This window comes from Hordeum vulgare, chromosome 2H (assembly GCF_904849725.1).
Source record: "Hordeum vulgare subsp. vulgare chromosome 2H, MorexV3_pseudomolecules_assembly, whole genome shotgun sequence".
NCBI classification, from domain to species: Eukaryota; Viridiplantae; Streptophyta; class Magnoliopsida; order Poales; family Poaceae; genus Hordeum; species Hordeum vulgare.
The window spans coordinates 210,138,656-210,158,584 of NC_058519.1; the positions used below are offsets into that span (position 1 = coordinate 210,138,656).

The 19,929-nt window shown below is 47.8% G+C and overlaps 1 long non-coding RNA gene across 1 annotated transcript; it reads right to left on the bottom strand.

Moving 5' to 3' along the window:
- Window positions 1-15,215: 15,215 nt before the first annotated feature.
- On the bottom strand, window positions 15,216-19,453 carry LOC123425884. Its single transcript, XR_006621948.1, has 2 exons — window positions 19,033-19,453; window positions 15,216-15,525 (listed from the first exon to the last, which is right to left on the bottom strand). It is a non-coding gene; the product is annotated as an uncharacterized LOC123425884 (long non-coding RNA).
- Window positions 19,454-19,929: the final 476 nt, after the last annotated feature.

Sequence of the window (19,929 nt, forward strand, 5' to 3'; positions counted from 1 at the left end):
TGTTCAATCTCGTTACCGGCAAGTCTCTTTACTCGTTCCATAACACATCATCCCGTGGCTAATTCCTCAGTCACATTGAGCTCATCATGATGATGCATTATCGAGTGGGCCCAGAGATACCTATCCGTCACACGGAGTGACAAATCCCAGTCTCGATTTATACCAACCCAACAGACACTTTCGGAGATACCTCTAGTGCACCTTTATAATCACCCAGTTAAGTTGTGACCTTTGATACACCCAAAGCACTCCTACAGTATCCGGGAGTTGTACAATCTCATGGTCTAAGGAAATGATACTTGACATTAGAAAAGCTTTAGCAGACGAACAATACGATCTAGTGCTATGTTTAGGATTGGGTCTTGTCCATCACATCATTCTCCTAATGATGTGATCCCATTATCATGGCATCCAATGTCCATGATCATCTATTGATTAACGAGCTAGCCAACTAGAGGATCACTAGGGACACATTGTGATCTATATGTTCACACATGTATTACGGTTCCGGTTAATACAATTATAGCATATCAGGAACAAGGAAATATAATAATAACCAATTTATTATTGCCTCTAGGGCATATTTCCAATAGTTCGGATGATTCAGGCATCTTCTATATGATCTGGACGGGGGTCCTGATGATCCGATTTCAGGGGTCGGATGATCCGGGTCGAGGTCCGGATGATTCGGGCATCTTCGCGATGATCCGGACAGTTGTCCTGATGATCCGGCTCTAGTGAGAACGTTAGGTGTCCTTGCAAGATGATCCGAGCCGGGGTCTGGATGATCTAACCATCTTCCGGATGATCCGGGCCGAGGTCCGGATGATGTGGGCAAGTGCAGACTTGCACTTGCTCCATCTTCTCGACTCCCTCTTCTTGTGTCTCCGCTTCCAAGCTTCCCTCTCGGATTATGTAGTCTTACATAAGTGTTGGAACTACTTCCCATTGATACGTCCATTTTGCATCATGCTTTCATGTTGATATTTATCGCTTTATGGGCTGTTATTACACTTCATGGTACAATACTTATGCCTTTTCTCTCTTATTTTGCAAGGTTTACATAAAGAGGGAGAATGCCGGCAGCTGGAATTCTGGGCTGAAAAAGGAGCAAGTTTGAGATACCTATTCTACGCAACTCCAAAAGCTGTGAAGATCAACGAGGATATATTTTGGAATTTATAAAAAATACTGGGCCGAAGAAGTACCACAGGGGAGCCAGCAGGAGTCCATAAGCCTGCTAGGCGCGGCCTGTTGGGTAACGTAGCATAAATTCAAAACAATTCCTACGCATGTTCAGATCTTCCTATGGAGAGACCAGCAACGAGAGAGGGGTAAAAGCATCTTCGTACCTTTGAAGATCGCTAAGCGGAAGCGTTGCTAGAACGCGGTTGATGGAGTCATACTCGCAGCGATTCCGATCTAGTGCCGAACAACGGCACCTCCGTGTTCAACACACGTGCAGCCCGGTGACGTCTCCCACACCTTGATCCAGCAAGGAGGAGGGAGAGGTTGGGGAAGAAGTCCAGCAACACGATGGCGTGGTGTCGATGGAGAGACGATGTCTCCCGGCAGGGCTTCGCCAAGCGCCGGCAGAGAGGAGGAGGGAGAGGAGCAGGGTTGCGCCGAGAGAGAGATGAAACCGTGTGTCAAACAGCCCCGAACCCTCAACTATATATAAGGGGAGAGGGAGGGGTGCAGCCCTTAGGGTTCCCACCCCCAAGGGGTGCGGCAGCCCCAGATGGGAGAGGGGCGGCGGCCAGGGCAGGGAGGAGGGGTGGCCCACCCCTCTGGTGGGCCTTAGGCCCACCTATGCTAGGGTTTCCCCCTTCCCCACCTTTCTCTAGTGCGCATGGGCTGGGTGGGGGGCGCACCAGCCCACTTAGGGTCTGGTTCCCTTCCCCACTTAGCCCATCTAGCCTCCCGGGGTCGTTGCCCCCCTTCGGTGGTCCCCCGGGACCACCTCCGGTGGTCCCGGTGGTCCCGGAACGTTACCTGTGACGCCCGAAACACTTCCGGTGTCCAAAACCATCCGTCCTATATATCAATCTTTACCTACGGACCATTCCGGAGCTCCTCATGACGTCCGGGATCTCATTCGGGACTCCGAACAACTTTCGGTAACCTCGTACAACAATTCCCTATAACCCTAGCGTCATCGAACCTTAAGTGTGTAGACCCTACGGGTTCGGGAGACAGGCAGACATGACCGAGACACCTCTCTGGCCAATAACCATCAGCGGGGTCTGGATACCCATGGTGGCTCCCACTAGCTCCACGATGATCTCATCGGATGAACCATGATGTCAAGGATTCAATCAATCCCGTATACGATTCCCTTTGTCTGTCGGTATAGAACTTGCCCGAGATTCGATCGTCGGTATACCTATACCTTGTTCAATCTTGTTACCGGTAAGTCTCTTTACTCGTTCCGTAGCACGTCATCGTGTGACTAACTCCTTAGTCACATTGAGCTCATGATGATGTTCTACCGAGTGGGCCCAGAGATACCTCTCCGTCACACGGAGTGACAAATCCCGATCTCGATTCGTACCAACCCAACGGACACTTTCGGAGGTACCCGTAGTGCACCTTTATGGTCACCCAGTTACGTTGTGACGTTTGATACACCCAAAGCACTCCTACGGTATCCGGGAGTTGCACAATCTCACGGTCGAAGGAAAAGATACTTGACATTAGAAAATCTTTAGCATACGAACAATACGATCTAGTGCTAGGCTTAGGATTGGGTCTTGTCCATCACATCATTCTCCCAATGATGTGATCCCGTTATCAATGACATCCAATGCCCATGATCAGGAAACCATGATCATCTATTGACTAACGAGCTAGCCAACTAGAGGCTTGCTAGGGACACATTGTGATCTATTTATTCACACATGTATTACTGTTTCCTGTTAATACAATTATAGCATGAACAATAGACGATTATCATGAACAAGGAAATATGATAATAACCATTTTATTATTGCCTCTAGGGCATATTTCCAACAGTCTCCCACTTTCACTAGAGTCAATAATCTAGTTACATTGTGATGTATCGAACACCCATAGCATTATGGTGTTGATCATGTTTTGCTCGTGGAAGAGGTTTAGTCAACGGGTCTGCAATATTCAGATCCGTGTGTACTTTACAAATATCTATCACTCCACTCTGGACATGGTCCTGGATGGAGTTGTAGTGGCGCTTGATGTGCTTCGTCTTCTGATGAAACCTGGGCTCCTTGGCTATGGCAATAGCTCCAGTGTTATCACAGAAAGTGTCATAGGACCCGACGCGCTTGGAACCACTCCAAGGTCGGTGATGAGCTCCTTCATCCAAATTCCTTCATGAGCCGCTTCTGAAGCAGCTATGTACTCCGCTTCACATGTAGATGCTGCCACGACTTCTTGCTTGCTGCTGCACCAGCTCACTGCCCCACCATTCAACACATATACGTATCCGGTCTGTGACTTAGAGTCATCCGGATCTGTGTCGAAGCTAGCGTCGACGTAACCCTTTACGACGAGCTCTTCGTCACCTCCATAAACGAGAAATATTTCCTTAGTCCTTTTCAGGTACTTAAGGATATTCTTGACCGCTGTCCAGTGTTCCGTACCGGGATCACTTTGGTACCTCCCTACCAAACTTATGGCAAGGTTTATATCAGGTCTGGTACACAGCATGACATACATTAGAGAGCCCACGACTGAAGCATAGGGGACAGAACTCATCTTCTCTCTACCTGCTGCCGTGGTCGGCGACTGAGTCTTACTCAATCTCATACCTTGCAAAACTGGCAAGAACCCTTTCTTTGAGTTTTCCATATTGAACTTATTCAATATCTTGTCAAGGTATGTACTTTGCGAAAGACCTATGAGGCGTCTCGATCTATCTCTATAGATCTTGATGCCTAATATGTATGCAGCTTCTCCAAGGTCCTTCATTGAAAAACTCTTGTTCAAATAGGCATTTATGCTCTCCAACATCTCTATATTATTCCCCATCAATAATATGTCATCCACATACAGTATGAGGAAAGCTACAGAGCTCCCACTCACTTTCTTGTACAGACAGGCTTCTCCGTAAACCTGTATGGACCCAAACGCTTTAATCACCTCATTAAAGCGAATGTTCCAACTCCGAGATGCTTGCACCAGCCCATAGATGGAGCGCTGGAGCTTGCACACTTTTTTAGCACCCTTAGGGTCGACAAAACCTTTTGGTTGCATCATATACAACTCTTCCTTAAGGTTCCCATTAAGGAACGCTGTTTTGACGTCCATTTGCCAAATTTCGTAGTCATAAAAGGCGGCAATTGCTAACATGATTCGGACTGATTTCAGCTTCGCTACGGGAGAGAAAGTCTCTTCGTAGTCAACTCCTTGAATTTGTCGAAGACCCTTTGCGACAAGTTGAGCTTTGTAAACGGTTACATTACCGTTTGTATCAGTCTTCTTCTTGAAGATCCATTTATTTTCTATGGCTCGCCGGTCATCGGGCAAGTCCACCAAAGTCCATACTTTGTTCTCATACATGGATCCTATCTCGGATTTCATGGCCTCAAGCCATTTGTTGGAATCCGGGCCCGCCATCGCTTCTTCATAGTTCGAAGGTTCACCGTTGTCTAACAACATGATTTCCATCACAGGGTTGCCGTACCACTCTGGTGCAGTGCGTGCCCTTGTGGACCTTCGCGGTTCAGTAGCAACTTGATCTGAAGCTTCATGATCACTTCCTCTTCAGTTGGTGTAGGCGCCACAGGAACAACTTCCCGCGTTGCCCTACTTTCCTGTTCGAGAGGGGGTGTAATTACCTCATCAAGTTCTACCTTCCTCCCACTTACTTCTTTCGAGAGAAACTCTTTCTCTAGAAAGGATCCGTTCTTGGCAACAAAGGTTTTACCTTCAGATCTAAGATAGAAGGTATACCCAATAGTTTCCTTAGGGTATCCTATGAATACGCATTTCTCCGCTTTGGGTTCGAGCTTTTCTGGTTGAAGTTTCTTCACATAAGCATCGCAGCCCCAAACTTTAAGAAACGACAACTTAGGTTTCTTGCCAAACCATAGTTCATACGGTGTCGTCTCAACGGATTTAGACGGTGCCCTATTTAAAGTGAATGCTGCAGTTTCTAATGCGTATCCCCAAAATGATAGCGGTAAGTCGGTGAGAGACATCATAGATCGTACCATATCTAATAAAGTGCGATTACGACGTTCAGACACTCCGTTGCGCTGCGGTGTGCCAGGCGGCGTCAGTTGTGAAACGATTCCACACTTCCTTAGGTGTGTCCCAAACTCGTGACTCAAATATTCTCCTCCACGATCAGATCGTAGACATTTAATTTTTCTGTCACATTGATTCTCAACCTCACTCTGAAATTCCTTGAACTTTTCAAGCGTCTCAGATTTGTGCTTCATCAAGTAGATATACCCATACCTACTCAAATCATCGGTGAGAGTGAGAACATAACGATAACCATCGCGAGCTTCAACGTTCATTGGACCACACACATCAGTATGTATTATTTCCAATAAGTCGGTTTCTCTCTCCATTATTCCTGAGAATGGAGTCTTAGTCATCTTGCCCATGAGGCACGGTTCGCATGTGTCAAATGATTCAAAGTCAAGAGACTCTAATAGTCCATCAGTATGGAGCTTCTTCATGCGCTTAACGCCGATATGACCAAGGAGGCAGTGCCACAAGTATGTGGGACTATCATTATCAACTTTGCATCTTTTGGTACTCACACTATGAATATGTGTAACATCACGATCGAGATTCATCAAGAATAAACCATTCACCAGCGGAGCATGACCATAAAACATATCACTCATATAAATAGAACAACCATTATTCTCTGACTTAAGTGAGCAGCCGTCTCGCATTAAGCAAGACCCTGATACAATGTTCATGCTTAAAGCTAGTACTAAATAACAATTATTAAGGTTTAAAACTAATCCCGACGGTAGATGTAGAGGTAGCGTGCCGACGGCGATCACATCGACCTTTGAACCATTCCCGACGCGCATCGTCACCTCGTCCTTGGCCAGTCTCCGATTATTCCGCAGTTCCTGCTTTGAGTTGCAAATGTGAGCAACAACACCGGTATCAAATACCCAGGAGCTACTACGAGCGCTGGTAAGGTACACATCAATAACATGTATATCACATATACCTTTAACGTTGCCGGCCTTCTTGTCCGCTAAGTATTTGGGGCAGTTCCGCTTCCAGTGACCCTTTCCCTTGCAATAGAAGCACTCAGTCTCAGGCTTGGGTCCGTTCTTTTTCTTTTTCCCGGCATCTGGCTTGCCGGGCGCGGCAACAGTTTTGCCGTCTTTCTTGAAGTTCTTCTTACCCCTGCCTTTCTTGAAACTAGTGGTCTTGTTGACCATCAACACTTGATGCTCTTTCTTGATTTCCACTTCTGCAGACTTGAGCATCGAGTACAACTCGGGAATGGTTTTCTCCATCCCTTGCATGTTGTAGTTAAGCACAAAGCCTTTGTAGCTTGGTGGGAGAGACTGGAGGATTCGGTCAATTATAGCATCATCCGGAAGTTCGACTCCAAGTGAAGTCAGACGACCGTGTAACCCAGACATTTTGAGTATGTGCTCACTGACAGAACTGTTCTCCTCCATCTTACAGCTGAAGAACTTGTCGGAGACTTCATATCTCTCGACACGGGCATGAGCTTGAAAGACTAGCTTCAGCTCCTGGAACATCTCATATGCCCCGTGTTGCTCAAAACGCCTTTGGAGCCCCGTTTCTAAACTGTATAACATGCCACACCTGACCAGAGAGTAGTCATCACTCCGTGCTTGCCAGGCGTTCAGAATGTCCTGGGCTGCTGCGGGAGCGGGAGGGTCACCTAGTGGCGCATTAAGGACATAAGCCTTTTTAGCTGCTTCAAGGATGAGCTTCAAGTTGCGAACCCAGTCCGCATAGTTGCTACCATCATCTTTCAGCTTGTTTTTCTCTAGGAATGCGTTGAAGTTGAGGTTGACGTTGGACATCTACAATATTTTTAAAGACAACTTTTAGATTAAGTTCATGACAATTAAGTTCATTTAATCAAATTAAGTATGAACTCCCACTTAAATCGACATCCCTCTAGTCATCTAAGTGATACATGATCCATGTTGACTAACCCGTGTCCGATCATCACGTGAGACGGACTAGTCACCATGGTGAGCAACTTCATGCTGATCGTATTCAACCATACGACTCATGTTCGACCTTTCGGTCTCTTGTATTCGAGGTCATGTCTGTACATGCTAAGCTCGTCGAGTCAACCTAGGTGTTTCGTGTGTGTAAATCTGGCTTCACCCGTTGTATGCGAACGTTAGAATCTATCACACCCGATCATCACGTGGTGCTTCGAGACAACGAACCTTCGCAACGGTGCACACTTAGGGGAATACGTTCTCGAAATTTTAAGAGGGATCATCTTATTATGCTACCGTCGTTCTAAGCAATAAGATGTAAAACATGATAAACATCACAATGCAATCATATAGTAACATGATATGGCCATTATCATCTTTGCTCTTTCGATCTCCATCTTCAGGCATTGCATGATCATCATCGTCACCGGCGTGACACCATGATCTCCATCATCGTGTCTCCGTGAAGTTGTCACGCCAACTACTGCTATCACTACTACTATAGCTAACCGTTAGCAATGAAGTAAAAATAGTAAGCACATGGCGTTGCATCTCATACAATAAATTAAGACAACTCCTATGGCTCCTTCCGGTTGTCATACTCATCGACATGCAAGTCGTGAAACCTATTACAATAACATGATCATCTCATACATCATACATGCAACATCACAACTTTGGCCATATCACATCACATGCCAAACCCTGCAAAAACAAGTTAGACGTCCTCTAATTGTTGTTGCAAGTTTTACGTGGCTGATTTGGGTTTCTAGCCAGAACGCCTTCTTACCTATGTGACAGCCACAACGATGATATGCCAAAGCTATTTACCCTTCATAAGGACCCTTTTCATCAAATCCAATCCAACTAGAGTAGGAGAGACAGACACCCGCTAGCCACCTTTATGCACGGTGTGCATATCTGTCGGTGGAACCAGTCTCACGTAAGCGTACGTGTAAAGTCGGTCTGGGCCGCTTCATCCCGCAATACCGCCGGAAAAGAATAAGACTAGTAGCGGCAAGCAAATTGACAAATCATCGCCCACAACTTTTGTGTTCTACTCGTGCATAGAATCTATGCATAGAAAACCTGGCTCGGATGCCACTGTTGGGTAACGTAGCATAAATTCAAAAAATTTCCTACGCATGTTCAGATCTTCCTATGGAGAGACCAGCAACGAGAGAGGGGTAAGAGCATCTTCGTACCTTTGAAGATCGCTAAGCAGAAGCGTTGCTAGAACGCGGTTGATGGAGTCGTACTCGCAGCGATTCCGATCTAGTACCGAACAACGGCACCTCCGCGTTCAACACACGTGCAGCCCGGTGACGTCTCCCGCACCTTGATCCAGCAAGGAGGAGGGAGAGGTTGGGGAAGAAGTTCAGCAACACGACGGCGTGGTGTCGGTGGAGAGACGAGGTCTCCCGGCAGGGCTTCGCCAAGCGCCGACAGAGAGGAGGAGGGAGAGGAGCAGGGCTGCGCCGAGAGAGAGATGAAACCGTGTGTCAAACAGCCCCGAACCCTCAACTATATATAGGGGGAGAGGGAGGGGGCGCAGCCCTTAGGGTTCCCACCCCCAAGGGGTGCGGCAGCCCCAGATGGGAGAGGGGGCGGCGGCCAGGGCAGGGAGGAGGGGTGGCGCACCCCTCTGGTGGGCCTTACGCCCACCTATGCTAGGGTTTCCCCCTGCCCCCCTTTCTCTGGTGCGCATGGGCTGGGTGGGGGGCGCACCAGCCCACTTAGGAGCTGGTTCCCTTCCCCACTTAGCCCATCTAGCCTCCCGGGGTCGTTGCCCCCCTTCGGTGGTCCCCCGGGACGTTACCGGTGACGCCCGAAACACTTCCGGTGTCCAAAACCATCCGTCCTATATATCAATCTTTACCTCCGGACCATTCTGGAGCTCCTCGTGACGTCCGGGATTTCATCCGGGACTCCGAACAACTTTCGGTAACCTCGTACAACAATTCCCTATAACCCTAGCGTCATCGAACCTTAAGTGTGTAGACCCTACGGGTTCGGGAGACAGGCAGACATGACCGAGACACCTCTCTGGCCAATAACCATCAGCGGGGTCTGGATACCCATGGTGGCTCCCACTAGCTCCACGATGATCTCATCGGATGAACCATGATGTCAAGGATTAAATCAATCCCGTATACGATTCCCTTTGTTTGTCGGTATAGAACTTGCCCGAGATTCGATCGTCGGTATACCTATACCTTGTTCAATCTCGTTACCGGTAAGTCTCTTTACTCGTTCCGTAGCACGTCATCGTGTGACTAACTCCTTAGTCACATTGAGCTCATGATGATGTTCTACCGAGTGGGCCCAGAGATACCTCTCCGTCACACGGAGTGACAAATCCCGATCTCGATTCGTACCAACCCAACAAACACTTTCGGAGGTACCCGTAGTGCACCTTTATGGTCACCCAGTTACGTTGTGACGTTTGATACACCCAAAGCACTCCTACGGTATCCGGGAGTTGCACAATCTCACGGTTGAAGGAAAAGATACTTGACATTAGAAAAGCTTTAGCATACGAACAATACGATCTAGTGCTAGGCTTAGGATTGGGTCTTGTCCATCACATCATTCTCCCAATGATGTGATCCCGTTATCAATGACATCCAATGCCCATGATCAGGAAACCATGATCATCTATTGACTAACGAGCTAGCCAACTAGAGGCTTGCTAGGGACACATTGTGATCTATTTATTCACACATGTATTACTGTTTCCTGTTAATACAATTATAGCATGAACAATAGACGATTATCATGAACAAGGAAATATGATAATAACCATTTTATTATTGCATCTAGGGCATATTTCCAACACGGCCTACCCCCTGGCCACGCCTAGGGGGCTTGTGGGCTCCCTGTTGGCCCTCTGGCCCCCCTATTTTGCTATAAGGAGGGTTTCGTTCCATAAAAATCAAGAGGGGGCTTTTGGGAGGAATCGCCGCCGCCACGAGGCAGAACTTGAGCAGAACCAATCTAGAGCTCCGGCAGGGTTGTCCTGCCGGGGAAACTTCCCTCCCGGAGGGTGAAATCGTCGCCATCATCATCACCAACACTCCTCTCATCGGAGGGGACTCATCACCATCAACATCTTCATCAGCACCATCTCATCTCCAGACCCTAGTTCATCTCTTGTAACCAATCTCTGTCTTGCGACTCCGATTGGTACTTGTAAGGTCGCTAGTAGTGTTAATTACACTTTGTAGTTGATCCTACTTGGATTACTTGGTGGAAGATTATATGTTCAGACCCTTGATGCTATTCAATACCTCTCTGGTCATGAATATTATTATGCTTTGTGAGTAGTTACTTTTTTTCCTGAGGACATGGGATAAGTCTTGCTATAAGTAGTCATGTGAATTTGGTATTCGTTCGGTATTTTGATGTGTTGTGTGTTGTCTCTCCTCTAGTGGTGTTATGTGAACGTCGACTACATAACACTTCACCATTATTTGGGCTTAGAGGAAGGCATTGGGAAGTATTAAGTAGATGATGGGTTGCTAGAGTGACAAAAGCTTAAACCCTAGTTTATGTGTTGCTTCGTAAGGGGCTGATTTGGATCCACTGGTTTGCTGCTATGGTTAGACTTTGTCTTAATTTTTCTTTCGTAGTTGCAGATGCTTGCGAGAGGGGTTAATCATAAGTGGGAGGTTTGTCCAAGTAAGGGCAACACCCAAGCACTAGTCCACCCACATACAAACTATCAAAGTAGCGAACACGAATCATATTAACACGATGAAAACTAGCTTGACAGCAATTCTCATGTGTCCTCGGGAGCGTTTTACCTCCTATAAGAGCCTGTCCAGGCTTGTCCCTTGCTACAAAAGGGATTGGGCCACTTTCCTGCACCTTTGTTACTTTTGTTACTTGCTACTTGCTATGAATCATCTTATCACACAACTATCTGTTACCGACAATTTCAGTGCTTGCACAAATTACCTTGCTGAAAACCACTTGTAAGATCCTTCTGCTCCTCGTTGGGTTCGACACTCTTACTTATCGAAAGGACTAAGATAGATCCCCTATACTTGTGAGTCATCACGCATCATCCGTGAAGCTCCGACAATGCCTATGCATGCACACGAGAGGATTGTCAAGTAGTATACCATCCTCTAGGGGCACAAGCTGACACGTGTAAAGGAGAAGATTCACCTTTGTATGTATGAAGTAGATGTAGCACGTGTCACTTGGCAAAGGGACTCTTTCCATGGTGATGTCCGTGGGATGCTCCATATCATCATCTGCTTGAACCGTGACACTAAACAATAACATCATTGCCGACACATGTTCCTCGACCACTATATTTTCTTGTGCCGGCGCATTGTGTGCCTGCCTGTTTACGCCACTCCCTCTAGATCTCTAATTTCTTTTTTCACAGTGTTGTTGCCTCTAGTGTTTGCGGAGGTGATGAGGTTGTTTAGGTTCTGCGAGGACTTCAACATGACGTCTAACCCGTGACTAAGAACCCCATGTACAACACTTCTATGACCTACCCTCTAGGAATTGCAATGTGTTATTTTTAGTGCTACTAAACATCTTACGTGGATTCCAAACAGTACGAATTTGTTGCCAATAACATGCACATGTAAGGCTAAATGTGTAAATATTTCTTCATGGCCCTTTGTTTTTTGATGAAAATGGCACAACCAAAATTGTTGGTTCTATGTGTCGGCATTCTGGGAAAGGGGGTACCCAGACCTGCCTGCCTACGGCCCAGGCCCGGCCCACTTCACCGACCCAAGATCAACTAGTGCGACATCACCCGGGACAAGGCCCTCGTGAGAGGCCATGCCTTGCTAGGAGGAGCAGCATCAGGACCCGCCAAGGACCTCCTCAAGACCCCTCTGGAGCGGCGGATATTCCGAGGCAAGGCTAGGCCTCACGAGTCAAGGGTGACACCAGGAAAGGACAAGCCAGCAACAGATGGCAGGACGGGGCAGTTTCCCCTTTGGTGCAAAGGAGTAGGAGCGTACAGGGGTTCCAAAGGCATATTCCAAAGGTGTCCCTTCTGGTGCAACGAAGCCACTGCCGCCGCGAGTAGGGCAAACGTCATCCTCGGGCCCGTCCCTGCAGCGTGGACAGTTACTTTGCAGGCGAATACCACCTTTGGGTAGGGGAGCATGTTCCCATGTTCTCCTTCAAAATTGGCCTATGTGGGATCCCTTCCCATCGAATCTATAAGGGAAGAGGACCCGGGCCTCCACTATAAATAGAGAGAGTAGGATACTTGAGAGGGGGGAGTTCATTCCAACGATAGGGCAACACACCTAGCCACTTGGCCTCCAGAGGCTCGAGAGCACTGTACTAGTTCATCCACTAACCTCCGCGTGAGGCAATCCACCAAAAGAAGGAGTAGGGTTTTACGCTTCGCAGTGGCCTGAACTTGGGTAAACTTTTGTGTTCTGTGCTACCCTCGCCATCGAGTGAGGTCCTCGTTGTTCCCATCGAGTAGCGGGCTAGGTAAGGTTGAGCCGGGAGAGATCGCCGTACACGCCCCCGTGTTCGAATCCTTAGGGTTTTGCGGAGCCCGAAATCCGACACTATGTTTGATGATTATGTTTTATCTGACAAGGGACTAATGAAGTATGAGTACATTATTGTCTTATCTCACCAGTTACTATATCTTACTGTTATCTCATGAGTTGCTATATTTCTCATGAAATCTTGGAAGTTGTTCACAATAAAGGTAAACTTAGTAAATTATGTGATGTCACAGATGTGCACAAGTGCCGTTTCCAATTATTATTTTTCAATATATCATCAAAATGATATGTTTCATTATTTGCACTGCCACAATGAACCATCACAGTATGGTCAACCTCCTTCGTTCATAACCCACTAGGATTTCTGAGGGGCGTGGCATGCCGCCGCATTTTTGGCGCTAGTACTGCTAATGAGGCATGTTTCCTCTCTATGGTTTGCCCAATTTTCAATCGTTTATCGCATACATTGTACTTTTTAGTTTGTTGCAGGTTGTTGATTTTACTAACTCAATTGCTAGTGCTCCACACAAAACATATTGGTAATATGTGTGATGTAATACATACGATGGTCATTTTTATGTTATAGATCATACAATTTGATTATGGTGTGATGTTGTTGATCCATTGAAAATCACTTTGAATGGTGTACTACATCGTGAGCCAGTGTCACTCTCCACGAAGGCCCCGTGAGGCATTGAGATTCATGCCACACACGAGTGGCGCTCGCCGGCTTGGGGTAGGCATGGTGGTGGGCATAGGAGGGTTCAAGAACTTTGTTCGGGTGCGCGTGAAGGGGAAGGCAAATAAGAAAGCGATGGTTTGTGATGGCTACCCAGGATTTTGGTGTCAAGCACGGTGGCGTGTACGCACCGACATGCACGCTAAGGCAGCGACACGGGGATGTGTGGATGGGTTCAGTCATGGCATCCTCAAGCAGTAGCAGTTGCCATTGGTGTCGGGCTTCAACATGTGAATAAAAACGTCTTAGAGCATCTACAACCGGACCCCTCAAACCCTTCTGAAATGTCGAGGCACATTGGTTGGTCACAAAAAAGCGACCCAAACAGACCCCTCAAACGGGCCTCAAACGCCCGGGCTGACCGGCACCCCTCATATCCAGCCCCCCACGTCGGACCCGACATCCCAACCCTACTGCAAATTCCACCAAATCCACCCAGCAGAACTGTTGGATCCATTTCCTATTTTCCTCTCTTCTTCCTCCATGCGTCGTCCGTCTCGCAGCTCCGACACCACGCGCGCTTTGTCGCTTAGTAGCCTCTTCCACCTCGTCCGCCCGGTCAGAGGTATCATCTCTCGTGACCTCTCCCCGCATGACATCGTCGCTGGCCCACAAGACACCGCGCTACACCCGGCAAGTCTCTCGCTATGCGTTGCGTCGAATGTGTTTGACAAAATGTCTGACCGGATTTGTTGGTCAAATTTATAGGGGAAATGTTGGATTCCATGCTTCATTCGGCGAGGAGTATGGACCGATGGATCTTGATCAACTGATTCAAGATGAGTTCTTCGATCCATCGATTCGGACGATGAAGTGGACATGATGATGCTCATGAGCATGCAAGAGGAAATGGATCGAGAATTGGAGCACATTCTGAATTTCAAGGGCTCAATCAAAGGGAGAAGAGTCATCAATCGGTATAGGGTATCCGGAGTAAAGCTACTTCAGAAGGATTACTTTGATCTGGACCCACCTTTCCCGGATGTTACATTTTTTCTTCGTCGTTTTTGCATGCGAAACCCATTGTTTTTGCGCATCGTGGAGGGAGTGGTAGCACACGATGACTACTTCAAGCTCACAAGGGATTGTTGCGGTCAACTCTCTTTCTCTGCCAAGCAGAAGTGCACGACTGCTATGAGGATGCTTGCACTTGGTACTACGACATATGTCATTCGTGAGATGATCAAGATGGGGAGAGCATATGCTTGAAAACTACTATCAAGTTTGTCCGTGCTGTGGTGGAGGTGTTTGGATCAGAGTATCTGAGAGAACCAAATACATTGGACACGTAGAAGTTATTGGCTATTGGAGAGGCCAGAGGGTTTTCAGGAATGCTCGGGTCGATCGATTGCATGCATTGGCAATGGAATAACTGCCCCAAAGGTTTGCAAGGAATGTACCAAGGTCACACAGAAGAGGCCACCATCATACTAGAGGCGGCGGTATCACATGACTTACGGATTTGGCATGCTTTCTTTGGAATGCTAGATTCTCACAACGTTATCAACGTGCTTCAACGATCTTGGGTGTTTAAAGGGCTTTGCAATGGGGAATCACCTCCGTGGAACTACACCGTCAACGACCCATACTACAACATGGGATACTATCTTGCCGATGGCATATATCCTGAGTGGGCTGCATTTGTGAAGACCATATCCGAACCACATGGCAGAAAACAAAAGCACTTCGCAACAATGCATGATGCAGCTAGGAAGGATGTGGAGAGGACATTTCGAGTGTTGCAACCGCGTTGTCAAATGGTTCGTGGGGCAGCAGTGATGTTTTTTTAGAAAAGGAGATTACTTCCGGCCTTTGCATGAATACGATACATGCAACCACTTTATTAAAGAAAGAAATTAAATAGTCTGTGGTTCGGAACAAGCTCTAAAGGAGCAACAAAATAATCCAAAATAAAACCAAAGGATGCCACAACCGGCTAACATAGGCATAGATGCATGACCATCTATCCTATTACCGGACCGCCATCCAAACCTGTTGTAGATATCCCGAGCTACCATCTCCTACCGGATAGACCCAGTAACTAAAGGCTCCCGGTTTCCGCAGGAGTGAGTCACGGCCATGTATGAATCAACGCCGATGCCCTGTAAAGTACCTGCAAAAAATTTATATGTGTCTGTCTGTTAAAAGTCATGTCATTCCTGCAGTTCCATATAGCCCAAAGTAATGCACATACTCCCATACGAATATGTCTAGCAATAGTTGTGTCCACTTCGTTTAGCCATGTCCCAAACAACGTTTCAATGCTATCCGGAGGTATGATATTAAAGCCTATACGAACTATTTGCCATAAATGTTTTGCTAGCGGACATTGCAGAAAAATGTGTTTGATAGTTTTATCATGATCAAAAAAGCTATATCGTTTGCTTCCCTCCCAATTACGCCTTGCCAAATTATCCTTAGTGAGAATCACCTTCTTGTGAACAAACGACATGAAGACTTTCGTAAGGGTATTTTAACATTCCAAATATGAATCGACTTGAAGATTGGTGTTGTGTGAATAAGGTTCAAATACATCGATTTCACTGTAAAGATGCCATTAGTTTTTAGCTTCCCATGAAGCCTATCGGACTCCTCCTCGATAATTGGACATCCATGAGTGTAATAAAGCCTCCCATCGATGACCTATTAAAGCTCGTCGGATTTGAATGTTTAGAAGATTAGACTATAATATTACAGGGACGTATGCCTTCTCTTTTTTCGAGAGTACGCCAATGGCGTACCTTAGCTTTATAGAAGAGAGAAAAGTATGTACAAAGAGAATACATGGTAGATCACTGCAACCCGATGATCCCACCCTTCCCCTCCATTACTCTAAATGGACTACTCGCAAAAACATTGCACTCCTGCCACTCCAGCTAGCACCCATAGGCAAAGCTCCTAAAATATATGATCCACCATAGCATATTCGTCGCAAATCGCACCTAACTAGAAAACCCTAGCGTTCCTTTGCTTCCATAACGTCCAACAAATCAACATGACGAAAGCATCGAAGCCCTTCTTGTCCGCTCTGCTGATCTGCTTACGCCTACTCATCCACCACTGCTACAGCCTATCTTGCTGCACAGGAATCAGGCTCGGATCGATGCCAACTTTGGAGAAGCATCGAAACTAAACATGCCTCGCGAACACACACTGATCATGAGGTGATCAACCGTGTCCTCTTCCTGCTAACAGAAATAACAAAGAGAGTCTCTCTCTTGCAATCTATGTCTCAGTCTCCTATCACATGTCCAGAGGCGATATTCGACAGCCAACCACATAAAGATCTTGCAGGCTAGGGGGCACCGTTCTTACAAATGGCAGCTGTCGGAGGAAATCTCACTCCCCCAATACAAAACATCCGGTAGGCAGAGGCGGCGGTATAGACACGCGAAGCATGCCAAGCCCAAACGGCCTTGTCTTCGCTACTTGGGGTAATATCGAACTGCATAAGGACCCCCCAAAGGTGAATAAACTGTGCTAGCTCATTCGTCGATAGATTCTCGGGAATGTCCTTGGTCCATTCATGTTGGTACAACCCCTCATTGGCCAGCCTTCCGTTGATCATCCTAGTCTTCACCTTAGCTACCAATCCAAAAGCAATCTCCGTAATCATGCTACCATGCACCCATCTGTCCTTCCAGAACAGAATCTTTTGGCCGTCGCCGATCTCCCATGTCACCAGGCTATTGAATGCGCCCTGGACCTACTTGTCCAGCACCAGGTTCAGCCCTTGCCAGGGCCAGCAGTCATCCATTCTGCGAAGCCACTCCCATCTCGAGCCGAAGAGCAAGACCATGCTTACTGAGATCCATAATGCCAAGACCACCCAGCTGCTTTGGGCGACACACTTTGTGCCAGAGTGCACTTCCCACCACTCACAGCATCCGATACGGCCCAGAAGAAAGCCCTACAACCATGATCCACTTCCTGAATTGCCCACTTCGGAGCCTCGACCATGATTAAGTGGTGCGTAGGCCTAGCCCTCATCACTTGATTCACCGGAATCAACCTCCCTGGGCGAGTTACTAGACCTCTTTGCCAGCCCGGGAGGATTTTGAGCGCCCCGTCCACCATGAACTGCCAATCACAACGCGTCAGCTGTTTGATGCCCAGTTGGAGACCTAGATACTTGAAGGGAAAGCGACCAATCTTCCATGGCAAAGCATTCCTTACCACCTCCTCGTCATAATCCTCTCAACGGATCAGAATCGCAGATGATTTGACGAAGTTAACGTGTAAACCCGAAGCCTTTCCAAAAATCATGACAACCTCCTTGACGAAAGTGATATCAGCCCTAGATGGTCTAATGAATAACACCACGTCATCAGCATACATCGCTAACCGCTGCAAAGGCTTGCACCCATTCAATTTCTCCAAAATCTTGAGCTCGTGCGCCTTGACCATGATGGTCGTAAGGGTCTTCATTGCAATAACAAACAGTAGCGGGGAAATAGAGTCCCCCTGCTGCAATCCGCACGCGTGCATGAACTTGTTGGTCACACATCCATTCACCACAATCCTCGAGCTGGCAGTAGTAAGCATAGTTGCCAGCCAAGCAAGACATATCTCTGAGAAACCCTTAGCACGCAACACCTCAAAAAGAAAGGGCCACGACAGGGAGTCAAACGCCAGAGCGATATCCAATTTGAGCAGGTCTCGTTTTGCTTTCCTTTGGTGCAATTTCCTGGCCATTTGCCTCACAAGCAGATAATTGTCATGAAGATTTCTACCACGAATGAAAGCATATTGGTTAAGGCTCACCAACAATCCCATTCCGCGGGCAAACCCTGTTCGCCATCAACTTAGATGCCAGCTTTGGAATGCTATGAACTAAGTTGATCGGCCTGAACTCATTTATGTGGCAAGCTTCCTGATTCTTGGGAATTAGAGTGATCAAAGCTTGGTTGAGTCTGCCAAACCCATGACCATTGTTGAGGAACGGCTTGGCCAGAGCTGCCATCACATCTCCTTTGATAATATTCCAAGATTTTTAGAAGAAAACTCCAATGAAGCCATCCGGCCCAGGGGCACGGTCAGAAGGCATATCCTTGATGACAGTCCAAACTTCCTCCCCCGTGAAAAGAATATCCCACTCCGAGAGGTCCACCTGATGCATGTTAAGCGCCTCCAGCTCCAATGTGTGTTCTCTAGCAACGTCCATCCTAAACAGATCTCTATAAACTTTGAAGAAAGCCTCTTCTTCCCCTCTTTGATCTGTGATGATTAGGGGCGTATGCTTTTTACGTTGCACAATATTATACGTAGATTATAGAGTCGGTCGGCTGTAGATGCTTCTTAAGTTGTGGGCCGAGGGAGTAGTTATCTGCATCATCAAAGATGCGTCTTTTTCCTCTTAAAAAAATATGTGTTTTTTAAGGGGGCTGCTACGCATCTACCGGCGGATGTTTAGTAAACAGCCGCCACCTGGAGGTCCGTCCGATGTACGCGCAGTTGTGCATCCTACAATTCCTGAAACAACGGTCGAGTTGCAGAAACTTTCATTCCTGAAACGACGGCCGAGTTGCAGAAACTTTCGCTTTGTTACGAGAAATACTTGTTAATTCCTGAAACAACGGTCGAGTTTCAGAAACAATCGCTTTGTTGCAGAATTTTTTACCTTCGTCTTTGTGCAACAGCGCCTGTGTTGCAGAACAATTCCTGAAACAACTAACCGGTCGCAGAAACAATTCCTGAAACAACGAACGGGTTGCAGAAACGATTGCTCCAACTCCCGCAACAACAACCACGTTGCGGAAACAACAACCGCGTTGCAGAAAACTTGAAAGGGGATGAATGACTGCAAGGTTGGAGGAGAGGGAGAGGAAGCAGAGGGGAAGAGACACGAAGTGGCAGCTACGAGCGAGGGCTGACCGAGGGCGAAGCGGAGCGAGCTGGTGCAGCGGCCGACGGCCATGGGGAGCAGCGTGAGCCCCCCTGGTGGTGAGCGAGGCGAGGGAGAGGAAGCCTGGAGAAGACGGGTGGAGGAGAGAAGATATGAAAGAGAAGGATGAGGAGCGTGGGCTCACGGGAGGGGGGCCGGGGAGATAAGAACGAGTTGGTGCCTGCAGGGACACGTGTCGCAAGCGTGAGGTGAGGAGGTGGATCGCAGGAGGTACATCAGCCCGGTTGAACCAGATCTTTTCCTTTTTTAAAGTGAGGGAGCCGTCTGCTCGACCGCAACCCGCCGGATCCGCGCTGCCAGGAGCCGCCGGAGCGCTGGCAGGGGACGGATCTACGTCGCCAGGGCCTGCGTGAGCAGCCGCCAACACGAAGCATCCGAGTCGCCCTTCTACCACCAGGGTGCGCGGTGAATGGATCCCGCCGCCGATAGCCACCAGGGGGCTTTGGCCGCTGGCCTGCGCTGGCGACGGCAAGAGGGAGGGAGGATGGGGGAGAGGAGGCGCCGGCGCTGGGATTCCGCCCGTGCCGCTCCTGGAGCGACACGGGCTGAGATGCGGGGGCGCGTAGCCGAAGAGTCGTAAGGGCCAATTATTGATGGTTGATGCCCATGGAT